Source organism: Zalophus californianus, chromosome 7 (genome assembly GCF_009762305.2).
Source record: "Zalophus californianus isolate mZalCal1 chromosome 7, mZalCal1.pri.v2, whole genome shotgun sequence".
Taxonomy (NCBI): Eukaryota; Metazoa; Chordata; class Mammalia; order Carnivora; family Otariidae; genus Zalophus; species Zalophus californianus.
In genome coordinates, this window is record NC_045601.1 from 107,485,997 (window position 1) to 107,496,759 (window position 10,763).

The 10,763-nt window shown below is 41.7% G+C and overlaps 1 non-coding gene across 1 annotated transcript; it reads left to right on the forward strand.

The window, feature by feature from the left end:
* The first annotated feature begins 6,541 nt into the window (after positions 1 to 6,541).
* On the forward strand, positions 6,542 to 6,614 carry TRNAK-CUU. The gene has a single exon. It is a non-coding gene; the product is annotated as a tRNA-Lys (tRNA).
* The last annotated feature ends 4,149 nt before the right edge of the window (positions 6,615 to 10,763 follow it).

Consider the following 10,763-nt stretch of genomic DNA (forward strand, 5'->3'; position numbering starts at 1 on the left):
AAAATCTCAGCCATGATTTTCTCAAATATTTTTTCTGCCTTCCCTTTCCTTCAGAGAGTTCAGTTACCCACTTGAAGTTTTCCACAGCTCACCGATGCTTTTGTTCCTTTTTCCCTCCAGTCTTTTTTTTTCTCACTGTGTTTTGTTTTGCATAGTTTCTACTGCTAAGTATTCAAGTTCATTAATTTTATCTTTTGCAGTATCTGAGCTGGTATTAATCCCATCTGATGTATTTTTCATTCTAGTTTACATCTCTAGAAATTTAATCTGGGTCTTTCTTTCTTTTTTTTCTTTTTAAGTTTTATTTATTTTTGAGAGAGTGTGTGTGTGTGTGGCATGAGCCAGGGGATGAAAGGGGCAGGGGATGAAAGGGAGAGTCACAAGCAGACTCCACACTGAGCACAGAGCCCGACGTGGGGCTTGATCTCATGACCCTGAGATCATGACCCGAGCCAAGACCAAGAATCAGATGCTTAACCAACTGTGCCACCCAGGCACCTTACAATCTCAGTCTTTCAAAAATCTTTCCTGTTCGATTTTTCTTCTAACTTCTTAAGCATATATAATACTTATAATAACTATGTTAATGTACTTGCCTACAAATTTTATAATCTGAAAAATTTCCGCTTTCAATTGATCTTTCTTCTCACTCTGGGTCATATTTTTCTGCTTCTTTCCATGCCATAATGTTTTATTGGATGCCAAATAGTGTGATTTTTACTTTGTTGGGTTTGTGTTTTTGTTTGTATACAACATTTTTATATTTTAGCAAATATTCTTAAGCTTTGTTCTAGAATGCAACTAATTTACTCAGAAACAGTTTGATCCATTAAGGCTTATTTGTTAAGCTTTATTAGGTGGGACCTAAGTAGCTTCTAGTCTCAGGATCATTTTCCCCACCCCAGAGGCAAAAGGCTTCAGCATAATTTACCTCATGCCCCATGAATTATGAGGTTTTCCACATCAGCTGGAGGGAACAGGCACTTTTTCCATTGCTCCGTGAGCTCTGGAGATTGTTCACTTTGCTGCTTTCAGGTGGTTCTTTTCCTGCCTCAGTGAGTTTCCTCACACACATGTGCTGATTGGTCTGAAACTGACTGTCACATAGATCAGTCTGAAGGTTCCAAAGCTCTCTCTTCTGTCCTGTGCTCTGCTCCACACACCAGCTGCTTTGGCCTCCGTGGACTCGCCACTCTGTCTCAGCTCCAGGAGATGGCTGGGCTCAGCCTGGGTTCCTCCCGCGGGAAGCCCAGAAAACCTGCAGGCAATGCTGGGGCAAACAAAAGCTCACCTGGCTGTTTTTGGTCTTTTGGGGATCGCTGTCCGACACTGCCTGATGGCCAATGTTCAAACATCATTGTTTCATATATTCTGCCCAGTTTTTTGCTTGTTAAACATGGGAGGCTCGATAGCAAAGGAAACCATCAGTAAAATGAGAAGGTAATTTATGGAATGGGAGAAAATGCTTGCAAATCATGGATCTGATAAAGGGTTACTATCTGAAATATATCAAGAACTCATCCAATTCAATAGGAAAAAAAGAGAACAGTCCACATTAAAAATGGGCAGAGGATCTAAATAGACATTTTTCCAGAAAAGACATACAAATGGCCAATAGGTATATGAAAATGTACCATACTACCCAAAGCCATCTATAGACTCAATGAAATTCCTATCAAGATTCCAATGACATTTTTTACAGAAGTAGAAAAAACAAACCTAAAGTATATATAGAACCACAAAGACCCTGAAAAACTAAAGCAATCCTGAGAAAGAAGAATAAAGTGGGAAGCATCACACCTTCTGATTTCAAGCTATGTTATAAAGCTAGAGTATCAAAACAGTATGGTGCTGGCATAAAAACAGACACATAACAAATGGAACAGAATCAAGAGCGCAAAAATAGGGGCGCCTATTTTGGAGGGTGGCTCAGTTGGTTAAGCGGCTGCCTTCAGCTCAGGTCATGATCCCGGGGTCCTGGGATCGAGCCCCACATTGGGCTTCCTGCTCAGCGGGGAGTCTGCTTCTCCCTCTGCCTGCCGCTCCCCCTGCTTGTGCTCTCTCACTCTCTCTTGCCTATGCTCTCTCTCTCTAGCAAATAAATAAATAAAATCTTTAAAAAAAAAGAGCACAAAAATAAAACCATGCATATATGGCCAACTAATATTTGAAAAGGGAGCCAGGAATACTCAGTGAAGAAAAGACAATTTCTTCCATACAGATGGCCAACAGACATATGAAAAGATACTTAAGATCACTAATCATCAGGGAAATGCAAACCAAAACCACAATGAGATATCATCTTATACCTCAGAATGGCTCGTATCAAAAAGACAAAAAATAACAAGTGTTGGCAAGGATGTGGAGAAAAGGGAACCCTCGCGCACTATTGGTGGGAATGTAAATTGGTGCAACCACTTTGGAAAACAGTATGGAGGTTCTTCCAAAAACTAAAAATAGGGCCACCTGGCTCGTTCAGCTGGTAGAGCATGTAGACTCTTGATCTCAGGATTGTAAATTCAAGTCCCATGTTGGGTGTAGAGATTACTCAAAAATAAAATGTTTAAAAAGAATGAAATCTTGCCATTTGCAACAATGTGGATGGAGATAGAGAGTATATGCTAAGAGAAATAAGTCAGTCAGAGGAGCCTGAGTAGCTCAGTCAGTTAAGTGTCTGACTCTTGGTTTCAGCTCAGGTTGTGATCTCTGGGTCGTGAAATCAAGCCCCACATCTGGCTCCATGCTAAGCTTGGAGTCGGCTTGAGATTCTTTCTCCCTCCCACTCCCTTCCCCTTTGCTCCTTCCTCTGCTTGTGCACTCCCTCTCTCTCTCAAATAAATAAATAAAATCTTAAAAAACACAAACCCTAAAAAAATAGAAGTACCATATGACCCAGTAATTCCACTTCTGGGTATTTACCTGAAGACAATGAAAACACTAATTTAAAAAGATATAAGCACCCCTGTAGTTCATTGCAGCATTATTCACAAGAGCCATGATATAGAAGCTACCTAAGTGTCCATTGATACAGGAATGGATAAAGAAGATGTGGGGCACCTGGGTGGCTCAGTTGGCTGGGCGTCTGCCTTCGGCTCAGATCAGGATTCCAGAGTCCTGGGACCAAGCTCCACATTGGGCTCCCTGCTCAGCGGGGAGTCTGCTTCTCCCTCTGCCTGCCACTCCCCCTGCTTGTGCTCTCTCTCTCTGTCAAATAAATAAATAAAATTTTTAAACAAACAAACAAAAAGATGTGGTATATAGAGACAGTGGAATATTACTCAACCATAAAAAAGAATGAGATCTTGCCAGCCACTTGTGACAACATGGATGGACCTAGAGGGCATTATGTTAAGTGGAATAAGTCAGACAGAGAAAGACAGATACTGTATGATCTCATTTATATGTGGAATCTAAAACAAACAAATTAAAAAAAACCCAACAATAAAAGAGAAACAGACTCCTAAATATAAAGCAACATGGTTGCTGAGAGGGGAAGGTGGTAGGAGGATGGACAAACTGGGTGAAGGGGAGTGGGAGATACAGGCTTCTAGTTATGGAATAAGTCATGGGGCTGAAAGGAGGAGCACAGAGAATATAGTCACTGGTACTGTAACGGCGTTGTCTGGTGACAGAGGGGAGCTATGCTTGCGGTGAGTGGACATCTAGACTTCTCCAATCACTATGTGGTACACCAGCAACTAACGTAACATTGTGTGTCAACTATACTTCAATTAAAAAAATTTTTGAAAAGACAGTCTCTTCAATAAATGGTGCTGGGAAAACTGGATATTCACACATAAAAAAAGTGAAACTAAATCCCTATTTTATACCACTCACAAAAATTAACTCAGATTAAACTTTTTTTTAAATCTTCTTTCTTTCTGTTTTTTTGTGTTTTTTTTTTAAGATTTTATTTATTTGTCAGAATGAGAGCGAGCACAAGCAGAGTGGCAGGCAGAAGGAGAAGCAGGCTCCACTGAGCAAGGAGACCGGAACCTGGGATCATGACCTGAGCTGAAGGCAGACGCTTAACAGACTGACCACCCAGGTGTCCCTCTTTTTTATTTTATTTTATTTTATTAAGATTTATTTATTTGAGAGAAAGAGCACGAAAGCAGGGGGAAGGGCAGAAGAAGAGAGAGAATCTCAAGCAGATTCTGAGCTGCGCACGGAGCCCAACATAGGGCACGACCTGAGCCAAAACCAAGAGTCAGATGCTTAACCGACTGGGCCACCCATGTGCCCCTCTAATTGGATTAAAGACTTAAATGTCAGACCTGAAACCATAAAACTCCTAGAAGAAAACATAGGGGAAAAGCTCCTTTGCATAGTTATTGGCAATGATTTTTTTAAAGATTTTTTATTTATTTATTTGAGAGAGAGAGACAGAGACAGTGAGATAGAGCATGAGTGGGGAGGAGAGGGAGGAGGAGTGGGAGAAGCAGGCTCCCTACTGAGCAGAAAGCCCAATCAATGCAGGGCTCGATCCCAGGACCCTGGGATTATGACCTGAGCTGAAAGCAGATGCTCGACTGACTGAGCCACCCAGGCGCCCTGGCAATGATTTTTTTAATATGACATGTGTAGTACAGTCAACAACAAGAATAAATAAACAAGTGGGACTACAACAAACTAAAAAGCTTCTGCACAGAAAAAAAACAAAAACAAAAACAAAACCCCCACCCCCCACCCCCCAAATCAGAAAAATGAAGAGACAACCTATGGAATGGGAAAAAAATACTTGTAAATCATATATGTGATAAGGGGTTAATATCCAAAATATATAAAGAACTCACATAACTCAATAGCACAAAAAACCCAAATAATCTAATTAAAAATAGGCAAAAGACCTGAACAGATATTTTTCCAAAGAAGACGTACAATGGCCAACAGGAACATGAAAAGGTGCTCAGTATCACTAATCATTAGGGAACTGCAAATCAAAACCACAATGATAGGGGTGCCTGGCTGGCTCAGTCGGTAGAGCATGTAACTCTTGATCTTGGGGTTATAAGTTTGAGCCACACGTTGGGTGTAGAGATTACTTAAAAATAAAACCTTTGGGGTGCCTGGGTGTCAGTCGGTAGAGTGTGCAACTCTTGACCTCGAGGTTGTAGGTTCGAGCCCCAGGCTGGGTGTAGAGATTACTTTTAAAAAAATCTTTTAAAAAACCCACAATGATATGTCACCTCGTGCTTGTTAGAATGGCTATATTCAATCTTAAGAAAAAGCAACAAAAACAAACTCATAGATACAGAGAACAGACTGGGGGGTTATCAGAGTCAAGGGACAATGCACAAAGTGGAAGAAGGTGGTCAAGAGGTACAAACCTCCAGTTACAAGATAAATAAGTCCTGGGGATGTAAGGTAGAGCATGGTGACTCTAGTTAATAATACTGCATTGTATATTTGAAAGATGCTAAGAGAGTAGATGGTAAAAGTTCTCATTGCAAGAAAAAATATTTGTAACTATGTGGTGATAAATGTTAACTAAACTTATCGTGGTGATCATTTCATAGCACATACTTATATCAAGTCATTATGTTGTACACCTAACATTAATGCAATGCCAAAGAAAATTTTCTTTAAATCACAGGAAGAAAAAAGCATGACAAACAACAGAAAGAGCAAGGAAAAGCATGGCAAATAGAAAGCACAAAAGAGGATAAGAGAAAAATATCCAAATCTGTTAGTAATCACAATAAATATAAATGGAAGAAATTTATTGATAGAGCATCGGGTTTGTAAAAATGCAGGTATAAGGTGCTTAAGAGAGACAAAGAGGTTAAAAGTGAAGATGTAAAAACATGTAAGTCCGAAAGAACTTATAGGGGAAAGTGGGTCACATCATGAGGACAAAAAGTATACCACCAAGAACATATAGAAATTCTAAACTTGTACTCACCAATAATAGTCTCAGAATGCAAAAGTAAAAATAGGTAAAATTACAAGGAAAGAAATTTAAATCCATTGTCAAAGGGAGATTTCAAAAAAATTACCTCAGTAATTGATAAATGCTAAAAAAGTAAAGATATAGAAGTTTTGAGAAATACAAATATAACCATGTGTGTATAGACGATTACATATAAGTAACCTGTTGTATCTATTTAGATATGATATCTGTTGGATACATAGATATCTATTATAAATAGATTTTATATACATACATATCTATTATAAAAATAACAGAAAATAGTTATAATAGATATTATAATATATATAATGTATAGATAGATCTGATTTTGATATGACAAAATTTTAAGATCTGATAACTCTGAGTAGTGGACACAAGGATCTATGATATACCCTTCTCCAAACTTTACTCATACTTGATATATTTTGTAATAAGTTTTTAAATTAATAATTATTCACAAAAAAATCTAAACTGGAGCACTAAGGCCGAACTCCCCGTTTTGGCCTCTACAGATGCCTGACATTGAAGAGCAGACGAAGAGTCCAGATGCTCCCTCCTTGCACAAAATCCCCATCATAAGAAAACATCCTAACAACTGGGATGGTGAGGAAATAAGAGTCAGAGGGCACCTGGCTGGCTCAGTCGGTAGAGCATGTGACTCTTAATCTCAAGGTCGTGAGTTCAAGCCCCACACTGGGCAGAGAGCTTTTGGGAAGGGAGGAAGGAAAGAAGGAAGGAAAGGAAGGGAGGGAGGAGGGAGGGAGGATGGAAAGGAAGGAAGGAAGGAAGGGAGGGAGGGAGGAAGGAAGGAAGGAACGGACGGAGGGAGGAGACTCGGAATGTACTCAGGTAAGGTGGGTACAGTATATATTAGGGCAGAGATCCTCAACCCTCCTTTCTCTACAACAAATCTGAGAAAGCAATATCACATTTGAAAAACAAATGAACACAAAACACGGGAGGGTAAATCTGATTCCTGCTCCTCCCTGTTGCTGAAGAAGCAGGTGTTTGTTTGCTCTGGGTGTTAACCAGCAGGAGTGTGAGGATAAACTGGAAGGGATGCTCCACATACTTGATTTCTGCTTTCTTTGAATTGCTCAACACTTTGTACCTTGCTGCTTGGCATTAAATTGACCTCTATTCTTGAGCCAAGGCTGGCCCTTCCCAGACCAGAGTCTAAAGTCTCAGTCCTTACTCCTTTGTGTAGTTCCTCTAGTGCCCACTGAGTGTCCCGCACAAAACAAATGCTTCAAAAAAATATACCCTTGAAGCTGGAGATTAAAAGAGACTTTAAAAACATATAAAAAATGAATCGGCTTAAACTGTATGACTAGGAATGCACATTTGGGTGATAAGACCATAAAGAAACATAAAGAAGTTTATTTATGCCCATTTTTTGTCCTTACTATAAAAGTAAGGGCCGGGGGCGCCTGGGTGGCTCAGTTGGTTAAGCGACTGCCTTCGGCTCAGGTCATGATCCTGGAGTCCCAGGATCGAGTCCCGCATCGGGCTCCCTGCTCAGCAGGGAGTCTGCTTCTCCCTCTGACCCTCTTCCCTCTCATGCTCTCTCTCTCTCATTCTCTCTCTCTCAAATAAATAAAATCTTTAAAAAAAAAAAAAAAAAAAAAAAAAAAAAGTAAGGGCCGGGGCGCCTGGGCGGCTCAGTCGTTAAGCGTCTGCCTTCCAGTCAGGTTATGATCCCGGGGTCCAGCCCCATGTCAGGCTCCCTACTTGGTGGGAATCCTGCTTCTCCCTCTCCTGCTCCCCCTGCTTGTGTTCCCGCTCTGGCTGTCTCTCTCTCTCTGTCAAATGAATAAAATCTTTAAAAAAAATTAAAAAAAAAAAAGTAAGGGCAGTGTTTACTTTTGGAGGGAAGAAGGAGCCTGTGACTGGGACGGGGCACATGGAAACTTCTGGGTGGCTAAAGACCTATTTCTTGACACGGGTGGTGGTTACAAGAGTGTCTTATAATAATTAATTTGCTTTAAAGTGGCTTGCTGCAAGTGGATTTTATTTTATAATAAAAACATTTTTATTGGTATGTTCCATGAATGAATGAATGAGTGAATGAATCAGTTGGGGCACTGAACATCAGTGGTTGTTAACATCAAAAGAGAGACATCCAGACATCATATGCCCCAAGATGGGAGTACACACCACCACCTGTGAAGTAGTCTTGCCCAAAATGGAATCTGAATCTGATCAAGTCTCTAGATCCAACTCCAATTTATAAGACAGAAAAACACTTTTTAAAAAAAGATTTTATTTATTTATTTAAGAGAGAGAGTGAGCAGGGGGAGGGACAAGCAGACTCCCTGCTGAGTGCAGAGCCTGACGTGGGGCTCGATCCCATGACCTGGAGATGATGACCTGAGCCGAAGGCAGATGCTTAACTGACTGAGCCACCCAGGTGCCCCAGAAGAACCCTTTAAATGACACTACAGGTATATAATCAGTAAACTCCAGACTATAGGAAACTCAGCAGAACAAATAAGGGGACTGGGGGGAGACAATATGCAGTAGCAACATGTTGATTAAAATAGTCTCAAAAGGGATGCCTGGGTGGCTCAGTCATTTAAGTGTCTGCCTTCAGCCCAGGTCATGATCCCAGGGTCCTGCGATCGAGCCCCGCATCGGGCTCCTTGCTCAGCGGGGAGCCTGCTTCTTCCTCTGCCTGCCACTCTACCTGATTGTGTTCTCTGTCTCACAAACAAAAGCTTTAAAATAAAATAAAATAAAATAAAATAAAAATACTCTCAAAAGACATATGAACCAATCACAACATGTGGACTTTATGTGGTTTCCAGTTTAATTTTTTAAGTTATTTTTATTTCTTCAAAAGGTATATTTATTTACTTGAGAGAGAGGGAGTGCACACACACGAGGTAGGGAGCAGAGGGAGAAGAGAAGCAGACTCCCCGCCGATCACGGAGCCCAACGTGGGGCTTGATCTCAAGACCTGGGATCATGACCTGAGCTGAAGGCAGACACTTAACCGACTGAGCCACCCAGGCGTCCCATGGCTTCTGCTCTTAAACAAATAAACTGTAAACAAACATTTCTAAGACAACTGGAGATTTGAACCATGGTAGAATACTTGATGATGTTAAAAAATCTTGTTAAGTATTTTAGTTGGGATAATGGTATTTTGGTTACATTAAAAAAAAAAAAAAGTATCCTGGGGCGCCTGGGTGGCTGTCGGTTAAGTGTCCGACTCTTGATTTTGGCTCAGGTCATGACCTCAGTGTTGTGAGATCGAGCCCAGTCAGGCCCTGTGCTAGGCCTGGAGCCTGCTTAAGATTCTCACTCTCCCTCAGGGCACCTGGGTGGCTCAGTTGGTTAACTGACTGCCTTTGGCTCAGGTCATGATCCTGGAGTCCCAGAATCGAGTCCCGCATCGGGCTCCCTGCTCCGCAGGGAGTCTGCTTCTCCCTCTGCCCCTCCCCCCTCATGTGCTCTCTCTCAAATAAATAAATAAAATCTTTTAAAAAAAGATTCTCTCTCTCCCTCTTTCTCCGCCCCGCCCCTTAAAATAAATAAATAAATCTTTTATTTTTAATTTTTTAAAAAGATTTTTATTTATTTATTTGAGAGAGTGAGCGAGAGAGAGAGAGCACAAGCCAGGGGGAGATGCAGAGAGAGAGGGAGAATCAGACTCCTCGCTGAGCCGGGAGCCCGATGCCCAATGCAGGGCTCAATTCCAGGACTCCAGGGTCATGACCTGAGTCGAGGGCAGACACTTAACTGACTGAGCCACCCAGGCGCCCCAACAAATAAATCTTTAAAAAAAAATAAATGGAATTACAGGGCGCCTGGGTGGCTCAGTCAGTTAAGGGTCGGACTCTTGATTTCAGCTCAGGTCATGATCTCAGGGCTGTGAGATTGAGCCCCATGTCAGGCCCTCTGCTGGGCGCGGAACACTGCTTAAGATTCTCTCTCTCCAAACCATAAGAGACTCTTTTAGGAAGCAAACTGAGGGTTGCTGGAGGGGAGGAAGGAAGGGAGGTGGGGGGATGGGGTAATGGGGTGACGGACATTGGGGAGGGTATGCGTTGTAATGAGCACTGGGTATAAGACTGATGAATCACAGAACTGTACCCCTGAAACAACACTATATTATATGTTAATTAATTGAATTTAAATTTAAAAAATATTCTCTCTCTTCCGCTACCCCTCCCCCAAGAGTGCTCTCTTTCTCTAAAAAAAAACTTACATAAAAAAATTCTTAATGAAATTATGCACTATGTATATAAGTTTGACATTGTCTGTAATGCAAACAATTCTGTGGAACTGAACAATGACATCATTTGTAGAGCACCTGGTGTTCTGTAAAGTGCTCTCACATACTTCATCGGAACCGCACCATACTCAAACAAACTGCGTAAGTAAGGCAGGAGAACATTTCTTACTTAGAGATGAGGAAACTGAGGCTCAGAGGCTTTAAGGGACCTGCTCAAGGTCACAGAGCTAGCAAGTAGTAACTTGTCTGACAAGTAGTTAATGGAATTAGGATTCCATACCGCCCCCCATCAGGCTGCCTCACTAGACTGTGCACCTGCCTTGCTTCCCCCATCCCACCCCTTAGTGCCCCAACCTTCCACCTCGGGCCTCTCTCCATGGAGCTGGAGGATCGCACCTGCAAGCCACGGCTAGCTCTGCATCCTCCCCCACCTGATAGGGACATAGAACCAATTTCAGGGTCTTGTTTGCCAGTCCTTCTACTCTTTCTCCTTCAGCCTGAGGTGGAAGGGGGATGCCAGCCACATCACCAGTGTGAGCCCTAAGGAGACAGAGGCTGGTTTACTTTCTTCAAGACACAGAGGCAGAAATAGGATGCTCTGTGTGTACA